The sequence below is a fragment of the Pongo abelii genome, chromosome 2, assembly GCF_028885655.2.
Source record: "Pongo abelii isolate AG06213 chromosome 2, NHGRI_mPonAbe1-v2.0_pri, whole genome shotgun sequence".
NCBI classification, from domain to species: domain Eukaryota; kingdom Metazoa; phylum Chordata; class Mammalia; order Primates; family Hominidae; genus Pongo; species Pongo abelii.
In genome coordinates this window covers 144,709,567-144,726,403 of record NC_085928.1, presented here as the reverse complement: position 1 = coordinate 144,726,403, position 16,837 = coordinate 144,709,567, and the positions used below count along the sequence as shown (strand labels likewise).

Genomic DNA, 16,837 nt, shown 5'->3' with positions numbered 1-16,837 from the left:
CTTTGTGCCAGGTCCAGCTGAGAAGCTGGTGTCCCAGAAATGAGCCAGTGTCCCTGCCCTCAAGCTGAACAGGACAGTGGGGAGACAAACAAGAAAACAGAAACTTAAAATATATTGTTAAAAACATTGAAAAGTGAGGGAAGGTGAAGATGAGAGTGGGTACAAGGTGTTCTGAAAACCAGAGGAGACTCCCCAACACAGGGAAGGGTCAGGGAAGGCAGGCAGGAGCTGTTAGAGAAGCAGTTTCTGGTGGTGGTTAAGAACTCCTGGAGCCTTTGTCTGGGTGTGGATACCAGTACTGCCTCTTTCTACCTGTGTGGCGGGGGCAAGTAACCTACCTCTCTGTGCCTCAGTTTCTCATCAGCACCTACACAGCCCAGTGTTAACTATTATTTTCACTATGCTCAGCCCTAGAGAACAAGTAGAAGTTAACCAGGCAAAGTGACTGGAGGAGGGAAGTCCAGTCAGAGAGCAGCTTTCTCAACGGCCAGGGATAAGAGAGAGGCTGGGACATACAAGCAATCCACAATGGCTGAAGCACGGAGTTCCTGAAGGAGAAGTAATGGGAGGTGAGCATAGAGCAGACAGCTGGCATGGCCTGTGCTGTCCAGCATCAGTGCCAATTACAGCTGTTAAACAGGGTGCTCGCCAAGGCTGTCCTCCAAAGCTTATCACTCCCTATAGCAAATATGACCCCCCTTTTCAGTTTTTCATGCCAAATGCCAGGATTTCACCCCATCGTGCTTTTTTCCATGCTTAGGCTCTGTCTCACTCCATACTACATGGAACATGAAGCCGCTGGCTGCAGCAGTAACAGCACAAAGCAGGGATGGCAGCTCCCTCACTCCCCTCCTCATTTACTTCATGCCTCCACTGAAAGAGGATATTTTTATACTGCCCATTCTTACAATCTGCTCAAGTCACCAAAGATACATGGTTGACGTTAGCAAAAATACTGTAAAAATGTAAAAATGGTTAACCCGAGCTAGGCAAAAAAAAAAAAAGGAGCAAACAGCAAAGTGTATTTTTATCTGGTTTCCTATCTGGAGCCTGGGAGGAATAAAGGCAACCAGGCTGGACCTCCCCAGGCACACATCCCACTTTCTGCAAAGAAGACAGTCCTGATTTCCCCTGAGGATGGTGGCAGGCTTTTGTGGTGGGGGAGATGTCCTCAGCTCAAATGCCAGCTACACGACAAATGCCTGGAGGGCATGCTCAGGCTGTGGCTGCAGCCAGACTCTCTATTCTCATCATCCCCCAGAACATGAATGAATTTGCTGGTTTTGTCAGCATGTTCCCCACGGCTGGGAAGAGAGGTGGAGAATTCACCCAGTGAAGCAGCAGCTACCAAACACCTGGAGGTCAATGTCTGATAGTGCAGAGACCCCAAGTTGTGTGTTGCCATTAGGGGAGGTGCTGTTGTCACACCTCGAGATGGCCTGGGCTCCCCCGGAAAAGAGGGGCTTTAGTTCTCTCAAAATACCTGGGTTAAGTGAGGTAGGAGAGAGTTGGAGTTTAATTAGTATACTGTGTGTGTGTGGTGCGTGTGTGTGAGAGAGAGAGAGACAGAGACAGAGACAGAGAACCAGATTGTGTGTGAGAATGTATCAATCTGTGTGCAAGAGTGGGAGACAGAAAACTTGGCAGCGTAGGTCTCTGAGCAAAAGAGAGTTAGGGCTTGCTTATCTTTTGTGTGTGTTTGTGTCAGAGAGAGGAGGGGAGATGACAGTGTGGCTCTTCTGAATTTCAAAGAGGTGATTTGGGAGTCTGAGAGTGTCCTCCTCTGCCAAGTCTGGAGCAAACCCCAGGGGCTGTCAGTGACAGCTGTGGAGCCGCTCCCTCTTGCCTGGAAAGTGGCAGTGCCTGGCCCACGGCAAGGAGCCTCCAGCCCTCCTGCCACCTTGCACTGTTGGGCCTCACTGAACACTGAGCTTGGGCTGTCACCGCCGCCCCCCTCCATCCCAGCAGGTGGCTGAGCCTTCGAGAAGAGCCCCTGGACAGGCAGGTGACAGCTTGTCAAGGCAGGCTCTCCTGCTCAGCTGAAGAGAAGGGGGACACTGACCTGGGAGGCAGAACAAAAGGAAATGCAAAGTCAGGGGAGCACAAGAGTGGGCACTTTGTTTCCTAGGAATTTTAAACCCTCCTTCTATCTTTTCAAACATCATTGTCAATGTTGCCTTCTGGTGCTCAGAGGTAATCATGGTGATGATTATTGATATAATCAATATCAATATCAATTATTGACATAATTAATATTATCAAGTGATGATTATAACTTGTCTTCAATTATGTGAAAGGAAATCTATTAATTTAGAGGATGGTGACCAGCCCTGTGGAGGGAAGCAGAAGAAAAGGAAGTGGAACCCTGCTGCAGCAGGCAGGGTTCTGCCAGCCAGGCGGTCCTGCTGCTGCTACATAAGGAGCTTGGACCAGACACCAGGGCCAACACAGCCATGTGACTTTAAAGTGCCCTAAGAGCCCCCAGCTCCCCAGTGCAGGCATGAGGAAGGGGCATAGAGGAGTGCTTGCTCCATTGGATGGTGAGGAACATCAGGGAAAAATTCTCAGGGCAGTGAAGAATGCATGGGGCTCACTGGTAAGGAATCTGCATTCATACGGACACAGAAGTGCTGACACTGGGCTTGGGGAGAGCTCTGTCCCTGTCAGGGGTTTCTACAACGTACCAGATGACTTGCTTCCCCGAGGGATGCTAAGGGCATGGGTCTGCTTTCTGCAGGGACTGGGTTTCCCTAGAGCTGCCGCAGGGGTCACTGTTGGAGCATGGGGGAGGGAGAAGAGAAGAGGAAGAGGGAGCTCACTGTCATTAGGGGTCTGAGTTCCCTTCAAGACTTCATACACACCTTCCACACAGAGCTTTGCATTGAATGGTTGTGTTGCCAAGAATTCTTCAAATGTTTGAAAACCACTGCTTCAGAGTAATTATGTCTTAACTCAGATATAAGATAAACTTAAGATTTTGTGTGTGTGTGTGTGTGTGTGTGTGTGTGTGTGTGTAGAATTTGGTGAACTACGAGAAGATATCTGGCAGTGAATTAATCCTAACCCTGCCATCCTCAAGGTCATCTGCTGACCCACATCCACACCTGCCAGCAGGTGTGATGCCAACAGGTAGAATCTCTTGGTGTAGAGGCACTTTAGTCCCTCAGCTTCAGACAGCCTGCAGCAAGCATCTACATAGCACCCATTCTGTCCTCAGTACCCTGCTGGGGACATGGTAATGATGAGCCTCAGCCCTACTCTCAATGGGCAATGGATGTCCCTAACACCATCCAGCCAGCACACTGTCTTGCCACAGTGAGGTTACAGAAGTACAACACATAGCTTTGGTTCTAGAGCCCACCCAAGTATGAAGTTTTCCAGGCCAAGGTCCAGGCATATGACTGATTCCTTTTGCTAATTACTTATTGTTGAGAAGCCCGGAGGGTAGCACTTCTATGTGTCTGGGCATTGCTACAGCACTTTTCTCCACCATCTTGTGTGAGACGAAATCTCAATGGGATTACGGCAGAAATCCAGCCACTCATGAATACTGAGTATTGTGTTCATGGACTTGTTCACCAAATATTTCTGTTGTGCAGCATGAGAGAATCCCCTTGAAGTCTGGAAGTGATAGGTTCATGGCTGAGTGTATCATGAAATGGCTCTGAATTTCATAATGCCCGCTATTCCTAAAGGTTTATAATATATAAAGTATATTGAGGTTGTTGTGAAAGTCCAACATGATAGATATTTAAACCAAACAATATATTCTTATTATCATTAAACAATAAATTATTGAATATTGTGTATTGAGTTATATCCCCGCAAAAGACATGTTGAAGTCCTAACCTGTGATACCTGTGAATGTGATCTTATTTGGAAACAGGGCCTTTGCAAATATAATCAAGTTAAGATGACATCATACTGGATTAGGATGAGCCCTAAATTTCATGCTGGCATCCTTACAAGAAGGCCGAATGAAAATATAGCAACACACCAGGGAGAACACCATGTGAAGATGGAGGCAGAGATTGGGGTGATGCATCTACAAACCAAGTTATATCAAGAATTGATGGCAACTAGGAGAGAGGCATAGAATAAATCCTCCCTAGAGCCTTCAAGGGGAGAATGACCCTGCCAACACCTTGATCTCAGACTTTCAGCCTCCAGAACTGTGACAGAATAAATTTGTTTAAAGCTGTTTAGTTTGTGATACTTTGTTATAGAAGCCATGAGAAACTAATACATTGAGTATATACAATTTTATCAGATACTAGTTTAACAATACCATTGTTAAGTTCCTAGGTGGCAGAACCATCATGGGCTACTACTGGGGGGCAAGAGGACTTGGGAGTGAGTGATAGTTCCAACACTTTATATCAAAGCCCCTCGATTAACCACAGGGCCCCTCTAACATTTCATCAGTGCTGTTGATCAGACCTCGGCCACAGTTCATACCTTGAAGTACTGCCCTTTGTCACCCTGCCTGAGGGAGAATTCTATCCTCACTCTACCATCAGTGTCCCCAGACTCAGACGGCCACTCCAGGCCTAGGTAAATGCACAACACCAGCTGAAAGCTAGGCCAATACACATTTTCTTGGATTACTCAGAAGGCCTAGCCCAGTGGTTCTCAAGCTTGGTTATCTACTAGAATCACCTGGGGAAAGTTTGTTTGTTTGCTTGTTTTTAAAGCTATGAATATTCTAATTTATTCAAATTTCTCAGAGTGGTGCCCAAGCATTGGTAGGTTTTTGGTGATGCTTCAGGTGATTTGAATGTCAGGCCATTAGTCACAGCTACTGGCTGGAGCAGTGGTTCTCAAATTTGAATGTGTATCAGAATCTACTGGAGGGCTCATAAAACTGGTTCTAACCCAGACTTTAAAATTTACTAGTTCTGGGGTAGGGCCTGAGAATTTGCATTCCTAACAAATTCCCAGTGTGGTTCTCACACTTTGAGAACTGCTGGCATAGATCAATCCGACATAAGTCATGGATTGCTTTAGGAACTGTCTTAAATACAAACTCTGATAATTGTTAGTGCCTGGTTTAAGAAGGATTCTGAGGCTTCATGACTGGGCTCAACAAGGGGTTGTGACTAATGACTACATGTAAGAATCACCTGAAGCACATTCAAATCATCAATGCTCAGGCACCACTCCCAGAGACTCTAAATTGGAATACTCAAGGCACTAACAAAAAATAAAACTTTCCCCAGGTGACTCCAATGAGCAACCAAGCTTGAGAACCACTGGGCTAGACCTTCCAGGTATGGAGAGAAGAGGGGTATTTGTGTTGACGAGCAATGTCTTCCTTGGGTGAGGAAGTAGGCAGCTGTTTGTATGGCAAGTGATATAGTTTGGCTGTGTTACTACCCAAATCTCATCTTGAATTGTAGTTCCCCTAATCCCCACTTATTGTGTGAAGGACCCAGTGGGAGGTAATTTAATCATGAGGGTGATTACCCTCATGCTGTTCTCATGATAGTGAGTGAGTTCTCACAAGATCTGATGGTTCTATACGGGGCTTTTCCCCCTTTTGCTCAGCACTTCTCCTTCCTGCCACCATGTGAAGAAGGACAAGTTTGCTTCCCCTTCCACCATGATTGTAAGTTTCCTGAGGCCTCCCCAGCCATGCTGAACTGTGAGTCAATTAAATCTCTTTCCTTTATAAATTACCCTGTCTCAGGTGTGTCTTTATTAGCAGTGTGAGAACAGACTAATACAGTAAATTGGTACCAGTAGAATGAGGTGCTGCTATAAGGATACACAAAAATGTGGAAGTGACTTTGGAACTGGGTAACAGGCAGAGGTTGGAACAGTTTAGAGGACTCAGGAGAAGATATAAAAATGTTGGCAAGTTTGGAACTTCCTAGAGACTTGTTGAATGGTTTTGACCAAAATGCTGATAGTGATATGGACAGCGAAGTCCAGGCTAAGGTGGTCTCAGATGGAGATGGAGAACTTGTTGGGAACTAGAGCAAAGTTAACTTTTGCTGTGCCTTAGCAAGGAGACTGGCAGCTTTTTGCCCCTGCCCTAGAGGTCTGTGGAACTTTGAACTTGAGAGAGATTATTTGGGGAATCTGGCAGAAGAAATTTCTAAGCAGCAAAGTATTCGAGAGGAAGAGAACATAAGAGTTTGGAAAATTTGCAGCCTGATGATGAGATAGGAAAGAAAAATCCATCTTCTGGGGAGAAATTTAAGTGGCTGTAGAAATTTTCATAACTAATAAGGAGCTGAGTCTCCAGGGCATGTCAGAGACCTTCACCACAGTCCCCCCCATCACAGACCTGGAGGCCTAGGAGGGAAAAATGGTTTCCTGGGCCAGGTCCAGGTTCCCCCTACTGTGTGGAGCCTTGGAACTGCAGAACTGTATCTCAGCTGCTCCAGCTATGGCCAAAAGGGGTCAAGGTACAGCTCAGGCCATTGCTTCAGAGGGTGCAAGTCCCAAGCCTTGACAGCTTCCACATGATGTTGGTCCTGCGAGTGTGCGGAAGACAAGAATTCAGGTTTGGGGATCTCTGCCCAGATTTCAGAGGATGTATGGAAATGCCTGGATGTCCAGGCAGAAGTTTGCTGCAGGGGTAGAGCTCTCATGGAGAACCTCTGCTAGGGCAGTGTGGAAGGGAAACGTTAGGTTGGAGGCCCCACACAGAGTCCCCACTGGGGCACTGCCTGGTGGAGCTGTGAGAAGAGGGCCATCATCCTCCAGACCCTAGAATGGTAGATCTGCCAACAGCTTGCACTGTACACCTGGAAGAGCTGCAGACACTCAAGGCCAGCCTGTGGAAGTAGCCAGGAGGGGAGCTGTACCCTGCAAAGCTTCAGAGACAGACTTGCCCAAGGCTGTGGGAGCCCACCTCTTGTATCAGTATGACCTGGATGTGAGACATGGAATCAAAGGATATCATTTTGGAACTTTAAGGTTTAATAACTGCCCACTGGATTTTGGATTTGCATGGGGCCTGTAGCCCCTTTGTTTGGCCCATTTCTTCCCTTTGGAATGGGTGTATTTACCCAATGCCTGTACTCCCATTGTAACTAGGAAGTAACTAATTTGCTTTTGATTTTACAGGCTCATAGGTGGAAGAGACCTGCCTTGTCACAGATGAGAATTTAGACTTGGATTTTGGGGTTAATGCTGGAACGAGTTAAGATTTTGGGGGACTGCCAGAATGGCATGACTATGTTTTGAAATGTGAGGACATGAGATTTGGGAGGAGTCAGAAGTGGAATGGTATGATTTGGCTATATCCCACCCAAATCTCACCTTGAATTGTAGTTCCCATGATCCCTATGTGTTGTAATAGAGACCTAGTGGGAGGTAATTTAATCATGGAGGCAGTTACCCTTCTGTTCTACTGTACTAGTGAGTGAGTTCTCACAAGATCTGATTATTTTATAAGGAGTTTTCCCCCCTTTTGCTTGGCACTTCTTGCTGCTGCCATGTGAAGAAAGACATGTTTGCTTCCCCTTCCAGCATGATTGTAAGTTTCCTGAAGCCTCTCCAGCCATGCTGAACTGTGAGTCAATGAAACCTCTTTCTTTATAAATTACCCAGTCTTCAGTATGTCTTTATTAGCAGCATGAGAACAGACTAATACAGCAAATATTTTTCAACATTGTATTAAGCCTCAAAAGATCTTAAAATGATGAAAAAGGAAAAAAGCAGCAAATTGACCTCATTAATGTTTCTGTCAAGTATATCTGTGGTCCAAAGGAAATGGAGGGCAAATTGAGAAAAAGTTTACATTGTATGTCAAGAGTCACCCTGGAGTTGGCAGGTTGGACACTCTGCCTTGGAGCAGTGACCCTCCTGACTGTGTGGTTGACCAGCCTGGGTACAGCACCTGCTTGTGAGTGAGGGTCTGTGCAATCTATTGTAGACAAGTTCACACACAGATGGGCCTGCCCTCAGGGGGTATCCATGTGGCACACCCCTGCTCCTGTTCCACAGTCACTGTCTACTGCACTGCTCTAAAGTGAGCTGCAAGTGTTTCTATGTCAAATTAGAAAGGTATTTTAGAATAAATGTCTCAACTTAAAAGCACTCTGAAAGTACACTGACCCATTTTCCTCAATCTAATGAGTAAAGTGATATTTTTCCAGATAAGACTCATATCAGCTAAGAAGGAAAAGAAGTTTTTGCCTAAAAGGTTATCTTGCTCTGAGTGTCACCAGCTTCTAACAGCTAGTGGAAATGGCTTCTGGCTGCTGAATTGCAACTGAGTCTATATAATAAAGAGGCTGTTCCCAGTTCCCCAGGATGCCAGGAATTTGCATGAAAACAGTCTCTCATCTTCTGAAAGAGTTCATCTGGCCCTGCTGCTTATTTCTTTCCAGAAGCCACAATCTTGATGGTGACACTGTAATTTATTACCGTGCTAAGGATTATGATGCAACATACAGAGAATGAAAACTTGAGGTGGGAAGCAGGCTGCAGGAACAGGTGAGCTTTTGGAGAAGATGGTCTCGTTTGTCATGCAAATGGCACACATAACAGAGAAAAGGGCTGGGAGAAAAGACAACCCAAAAAGACACACAGCATTAGCTGCTGACAAAATTGTTTCTAAATAGAATGTTTTTCAAAGCTTTTCTTGAAGCATTAGCTGCTCCTCCAAAATGAATGGCAGAATGTATTTCGTACCAGTAATAAAATATGTGATTTGAATAACTACAAATGGAAAGATTTACAATCGGGTGGGGTCCTTGCTGCCTCTCCCCTGAGCTTTGTGAGCGCTGAAACCCTTCTGTGCAATGCTGCGAAAGGTAATTGCAGCCCAAACATAATTTTCCAGCAGCTACAGAAAGGCTTATTTGGACATAAATTAACTAAAAATATGTGGATGATAGTGTGTATTTCATGTGTGAAGAACAGAAAGGCCACTTGGTGACATTTCCCAACTGGAAAAAAAATCTTCAACCAAACAGACGTCATTTTTCTGTACTATACTGACTGGGCAAACAGCTGTCTTTTACTATCCACACTCAAAACAGCCTCTGATGGCCAGGATATAGGCATTATTATTTCTTTTTATTATCCGGTGCTTCTTGAGTTTACAATTAAAAAGAAAGGATGGAGAGACAAGGGCTAAATAATTAACTAGATGCCTTCATTCATTTGACAAGCAGGCCCCTCTCTGAGCCAGGCCAGGGACAATAAAGGGCAAAGAAACAGCATCCCTTCTGCCCTGAGGAGGACACTGTCCAGGGAATCCCGCAGTGGTAGTCAGGTCTTTAGTGGTGCAGCTCCTACGTTCATTGCCTCGCTATTCATGACAGCAAAGACATGGAATCAACATTAGGTGCTCATCAATGGTGGGTTGAATAAAGAAAATGTGGTACATGTACACCATGGAATACTATGCAGCCATAGAAAAGAATGAAATCATGTCCTTCGCGGTAACATGAATGGAGCTGGAGGCCAGAATCCTAAATGAATTAGTGCAGGAGCAGAAAACCAAATATCACACGTTCTCACTTATAAATGGGAGCTAAACATGGAGCACACATAGACATAAACATGGGAACAACAGACACTGCAGATTACTAGAGGTAAGAGGGAGGGAGGGAGGCATGGGTTGAAAAACTACTTATTGGGTTCTATGTTTACTACTTGGGTCCAATACACCCATGTAACAATCCTACACATGTACCTCGTGTATCTAAAGTAAAAGCCAAAATTATTTTTAAAATTTAAATTAAATTACCCTAATTTAGATCTTGCTAATAAAAATAAAAAATAATGGTGCAGGTGTGTTCTCTCCTTGTGTAGTCCCTGAAGCCTGGGTCCTGCTGTCAGTGTTCCTGAAGTGAGTGCTCTGGAGAAAGAGCAATTGGACTAACCCCAAAGGGCTTTAGCTTCTCTAGACACTTTGCTCTCCCAGATGGTGGGCTACCGATAATGTACAGAGAGAGCCAGCATCCCATCAGGAATGTAGTAAGCAGGGCTGCACTTGCCCTGCTGCTGAAACAATAATGCCCTCCTCCAAGGCAGGTGGGGAGGGGACAATGGGCCTCCAGGCCCTCTGGGTGACAGGCTGGCATGGAGGACCATGGAACAGGGGGCAAGAAGGGTTCAGGAGGAGGCTCAGAGGCCACCCCACTATCTCCCCTTCTGTTTCCAGGCCACGTCCAGTGTTTCATCCATTGCTTCTCTGACAATGGCAGGAACTGTACTTTTTCCCAGAGCCTCTCTATACCCATGCTTCACTGCTGCCCACCTTCAGCCCCAGGCTCATCCTAAGAGACCACAGCTTCCTCTTTGTCATCCAGTCTGTTTGCCACACCAGTGACCCCTGGGCCTTTCCCCATGTCTCCATGGCTTCCATCCATCAGTAGGCCATGATGCCATTCCACCTTTCCCATGTGTCTCCCCAACAACCCTTGGTCACCCAAACTCTTCTCCCATTCTGTCCCTGCCCTGTGCATAGAGGCTACATGGGCTTCCTGCTGCTCTGAGGTGAAGCTGCACTTGCTATGGCAATACAGCTGGCAAGTCCTCTTGACATTGAGTGGCTACTGGTGGGGCTGCTGATTCCAGTGGATGCTCTGTTTTTGGAGAAGGATGGGGCTCTCAGATGGAGACTGGCCCCTGCTTAGCCATCTTGGAGACCTCTGTACAACTCTGTGGGAAGGCTGTGGGGTGTTTTCTATTGTCCTTATCATGGCCTTCAATTATTTTTTCTCCTCTTCATGTGGGGTAAGCAGCTGACAGACTGTCTATGGCAACCCATTTTAAGAGACACACTAGGTATATTCCTTCTTGTCATTTCAATGTTTGAATGCCTTACCAGTGTCCACTGGCCATGCTTCTAGTCTGTCTTCCTGCCCCCGCCCTCCAACAGCTATTTAAAAATAATCAGTCACATTAAATAGCTTAAGCTCTTCTGGCCTCCTGAACTGCACTTCCTTCTTGGCATGGTTTCTCCCTCAAACAATCCCAGCAGTTACAACTAAGTCACTTAACCACTCTGTCTTACCGTCTCCACCTGCCAGTAGGGATAATAATACTTAATTATCTCAGAGGGGCGTATGAGGAGCTGTTAGCTAATGCTGGCAGAGTGTGCCAGTGCCGACGGAGCTGCTCCACCTGCCTCCCTGCATGAGCCCTGCTCTCTGGGCTGTCTGTCCTCCTCTGGTGGTGGTGAGGGATGGCCAAGGAGGGGCAGAGTCTGCTTCAAAGGCTGTACTGGGGGGCCAGCTCCTTCCTTTGTATCTTCTACACTGGGGATCTAAACCAAGTATTCTGAGTCTCTTTTTACAGGCACTGGGAACTGGATGGGAGAGGAGGGTGGCCAGGGGTCCACACCTGGTAAAAAGTGGGGGGGTGCTCTTGAAACCTCCCATTCCAGATCCCATGCTGCCTTTTCCTCATATTGAATGACAGGAAAGAAGGAAGGAAGATACATGGAGAAGTGTGTCCTTGCATATGGAGGGCAGATAAAAATCTCCCAAAGGAAAAACAAAAGGATTGGCTTGTGTTTTACTTTCCCAGAGCATGGAGTCCCTAACTCAGCCAAGGGTCCCACCCCACCCACGCTGTCACCCCTCAGACTGCCCGACTCACAGTGAGCTCTGGGATATAAAAGAGCATTTCAGTTTACTACATCTTTGAGGGTTGAGAAACGTTGGTTGAGAGATAAGAATATCAAGAATATTAAAGTGCCTCAGAGTAAAATGGGAAAAAACACTGATGCTTTGTTTTTTAAATAAAGTATGAATAAGCACATTTACACTGGGACTAAGACGGATGACACTCTGTGTGAGGAAGAGGTTATGAAAATGGGCAAATCTCGTAAGCTATGCAAGAGTATAAATTGGCAAAAGGCTTTGGGGAATAAACAGCTACCAAAATTTAAAATATACAAGTTCTTAACATCACATGAAGGACAGACGAACATCACGTGCCTGCAGAAACAATACCCTAAGAAGGGCACACTGTCACTTAGGCAAAACATAAATAACCCGAATCTAACCATGAAGGGACATCAGACAAACTCAAAATGAGGAAGAGTCTATTACACAATATTTGAAAGGTATCCTTTAAAAATTTAAAAAGTGTTGTGAAAATTTCCCTGACTAAAAGATATTAAATGAATATGATAACTAAATGCAGTCTCAGAAGCTAGACTGGATCCTGTACTAGAGCGAAAAAAAGACTAAAAAAGATACTTTTTGGGTCAATTGACAAAATTAGAATATAGATAGTAGACTAGATAAAAGTATTTTATCCATGTTTAATTACTAAAGTTGATAACTATACTATAGTTATGTAAGAGAATATCCATCCCTATTCTTAGGAAATATGGAAATACACACGAAGAGTCTAAGAATAAAGAGCGACAATGTATGTAATGTATCTTCCAAGAGTTCAGAAAAAATATTTTACAGAGAGAGAAAGAAAGGAAGAGAGCAAATAATAAAGAAATGGGGTCAAATGATAACAGTAGGTAAAGAATCTGAGCAAATGTTATACGGGTGTTGTCTGTATTATTCTTATTCTGGGAATTTTCTTTAAGTTTGACATTTTTAAAAAAAAAATAATGTGCAAATTCTTTGATCTAGAAATTTATCTTCTTGAAATTTATTTTATAGAAATATCCATACGAGTGCACAGATATGTCTATATAAGAATTTTCACTGAAATGTTGTTTGAAATAACACAACATCAGAAGCCACCTAGATGACAATTTAAAAAGAGCTTGTCTCCAAAGGCATGAAGTGAGGTGCTGAAGGGGAAAGGTAATATTCAGGATAAGTCATTAAGTAACAAAGCAAGCAGCCTATGAGTAGATCATTATGTATGGTATGAGACCATTTTTTGAGACTAAAATGTATACACAAAAAATACACATATGCATACACACACACAGTAAAGAGGAGAAGAAAGCACAACAAACTACGAATGATAGTAATTTCTGGGAATTGGGAAGGGGGAGTCAGTTTCACTTTTTACTTTAAACACATTTTTATTTTTTAATGTTATGAAGCATTTTGTTTGTTTATTTTTAAATTGCAGATTTTATTTTAGATGGTTTTATTTTAGGGGTACATGTGTAAGATTCACTTTTTACTTTAAACACATTTTTATTTTTTAATGTTTTGAAGCATTTCATTTGTTTTTAAATTTCAGATTTTATTTTAGATTATTTTATTTTAGGTATACATGTGTAAGATTATTACATGGGTATATTGGACCCAAATAGTGAACATCGTACCGAACAGAGGATTTTTTAACCCACGCCACCCCAGTCCCCCACACTTCAGTAGTCTGCAGTGTCTATTATTCTCATCTTTGTGTTCATGTGTGCTCAATGTTTTGCTCCCACTTAGAAGTGAGAACATGTGGTATTTGGTTTTCTTTTCCTGCATTAATTCACTTAGGACTATGTCCTCCAGCTCCATCTATGTTGCTGCAAAGGACATGATTTCTTTTTTTTTTTTTTTAATGACTGTGTTAAGAAAATGATGCATTGTTTTTTAAATAAAGCCATAATAACATTTAAAAAATACGGCATTCTAGAGATTTCTTTCTTCAGATAGGCCAATAACTTTCCAAGTTGGACCAATAAGCCCCCTTCTCCTGCATGTTCTGGGATTATTCCTCCCCCAGGTGTAGGGGAAGAAAGTAGAAGGTTTTGAAGGCCAAAAGTAGGTGAATGGGGCTGGTTATCACAGCCGTGCAGAGGCACAGGGAAAGAGTCGAATTCAGGGTTGGAAGAGCAGAAACTGAAAGGTCTCTTCTTCCTACTGTGAAGGACCCAGCTGCCTGGGGGCAGCCATATTGCTCCCTGAGTACCTGGGCTCCTGCCCCACTCTACACTGACCATTCTTCTTGATATCTCAGATCTCCAGGGGCATGTCTGTCACTCATTCGTTAATTTCTTAATTCATTCCACAAACTGTTACTGAGCAGCACATGAAAGTTCAGAGGTACTGTAATAAAAGAGGAAGCCAGGCCAGCTGCTGGGACAGAAGAGTGCCGCGGTAGGGCAGGGACATGAGGAGTGTGGCGAAGGCTTTGAAGAGCCACTGAGCAGGATGTGGGAGGAAACTGCCATGAGACAGGGCACAGGTTGTAAGAGCAGCATGCAAGCCACAGTGCAGGCTGGACCACGGGCCAAGCTGCCCACAGCTGTCCCCAATCCTCATTCTTGAGGCCTCTGATGCTGTTGGCCTGCCTAGGCCCCCACTACAGAAACCTCACTTGGGGGTAAGCTGGGGCTCCCCAGCTAGATTTAGGCTTTAGCAAATGCTGCTTGCATCTTACCTGTTCGTTCCCCACTGACTAATCTCTTTATTGTTTGATCTACTTTAAGATTTACTTTCCATTTTCCCATTTCTTCGAAAACCAGCCCTTGGAATTGCTCCCACATTCCCAGACCTAACTTTCACCCAGCCTGGTGGGTCTAGAACCCTGGTCTTTCCTTCCCTGCCTGCCCTGCTTGGGCCTATGGTTTATGGTATGGCTGTCCCAAGGGCAGCTGGGCTTGTCAGAGTGGGAGGCAGAGTCACCTCAGTTTCCCCTCCTCCAACCTGGGACTGGACCCTTTCCCTGTGGCTCTTGGTGGCCACTGTCATCATCCCCACTCACCAGAGGTGTGGCCTTCCTAAACTTGCCACAGCCTGAAAGCTCTGCCAAGAACTGTGGGGCTTCAGTTCTAGAGTTTTATGGAATCTTGAGAGTCATAGCAGTACCTTCAGCTGAAGCCCCCAAACTCCTCTTTTTAGAGGATTCCAAATTCATTTTATGGGAGGCTAATGAACTGCGAGCCCCGCAAACAATTTCCATTTTCTCTAATGCCATGGTCTCCCAAGGTTAGAGAACTTACTCATTTTCATAGCATCACAGGAACTCAGATGGCTCAGAAGAGAATCCTTAACCACAAGTCAGGAGAAGCCCAGGGAAGGGCCTAAGCTCTGTGACATCTGTCAGCGGCAAGCAAAAGCCTTCCCATTGGGCCTTGTTGACCCTGGAGGTTTTGCATCCTACAGGAATATTTCAGTATCTCCCAAGGATTGGGAGATACATCTTTTGGATTGGGCCTTGCATCTTTCTGGGCCCTTCCGGGCTGTATTTTACTGCCTGTGGCAAAGGGTGGGTGAAATGAGGACAGGTGGGGGTGGGGGCAGGGCATCCTAGCTCTGCAGCAGAGTAGGCGTGAAGACAGAAACAGAAATTAAACAGCCAGCACATCAGTGGAGCAGAGAGGAGCTTGTCTGCTTCCCCCCTCAATGTGCTCTCCCCTCCCCTCAATTAAATCCCAGACAGATATAAATCAAAGGTGCAGGCAGAGTAGAGAGTGATGAAATAACCTAGGTCTGAAAGGCCTTAGCCTAGAACAGGGAGCAGCGGCCTGGAAACACATGAGAATTTTAATGTTCTTGGCCAAAGGTCATTCCAAAGCTTCTCAGGTAAAAATCAAAGAGAATGTAATGTTCAAAATGTCATTAGGTTGAGTTTCTAAGCAGAACAAAGGAATGTTTGATTGGATTATGGAACTACCATCCAAAATATCTTCTTTTCAATGACAAGTGCTGACTGGTATATGGCGGCTGGAGCTGAAGAACATTATTTTGCCATTGTGATAATAAAGACTAGTTCAGATAAGACTCATCAATGGATGCTGAAATTGGGAGGCAGTGAGGTGAATTTTTATGAGGAGCAGGATATTTGCATGGCCTAACATTATTTTCCTGTAGATTGCTAATTAGTTACAAGAGAAAAATATGTAATATATACTGTACATAACTATACATGGGAGAAATTGGACAAAACCTTGACCAGGTGATCAAAAGTAATAACACCAATGAGGAACACATGGACATCAGGTGTTTCAAGATATAATAGCCTAGGAAGGATACAACATCATTTATGTAGAATTATAGCCAAGAATGTAGAATCTGAATCTAATTATGAGAAATATCAGAAAATACCCAAAATGAGGAATGTCTTATTAATGAAAAAAGGTGACTTGTATTCTTAAACAAGTCAATGTCATAAAAGGTAAAGAAAATCAGTGGAAATACAGTCATGCATTGCTTAACGATGGAGATACATTCTGAGAAACATGTTGTTAGATGATTTCGTTGTTGTGCAAATATCTTAGAGTGTATGTACTCTAACCTAAATGGGATAGCTCACTACACACCTAGGCTACAAACCTGTATAGCATGGTACTATATGGAATACCATTGGCAATTGTAACACAATAATATTTGTGCATCTGAATGTATCTAAACACAGAAAAGGTATAGCAAAAATACAGTAATATAATAAGGGATCAGCATTGTATATGTGTTTTGTCGCTGAGCAAAACATCATTATATGGCACACAACTATATTTTAGATTAAAGGAGATTAAAGAGACATGACAACTAAATGCAATACTTGATCCTAGACTGAAGGTTCCAGAGGGCATTTATTTTGGTAGGGATTGGTTTTAACAATGTTAATATTTTGATCCATGGTGTAGACTTATTCATCAAACAATTTTTTGAAATTTTATTCAAATAAAAAGTTTTTAAAAATCCTCTTGTTAATTGATCAGGTATCTAAAAGAGTTATCTGACCAAACAATGACATTTCTTTTTGAAGTTGTTTTTATAGAGAAGTCAATGAGGAGTGTGCCAAGACAACTCTATCATGGCTTCAAATATGGATAATAAATAAAATGAAATATGGACAATCTCCTAGCTTTGGAACTTCTAAAATACAATAAAGTGTCTCTCAATCTTCTTTAAAAGCCAGTGTTGGACATGGTTTGTAAACTCTCTTCTAAGCTTAGAAAAAGTATGATTGGGGACAGGAATGTTGACCATATTAAACAACC

The 16,837-nt window shown here is 43.9% G+C and overlaps 1 protein-coding gene across 3 annotated transcripts in view; it reads right to left on the bottom strand.

Annotated features, from left to right (window-relative positions):
• Positions 1-16,837, bottom strand: part of EPHB1 (EPH receptor B1) — a 446,794-nt gene that overhangs the window by 14,065 nt on the left and 415,892 nt on the right. The window lies entirely within an intron of this gene.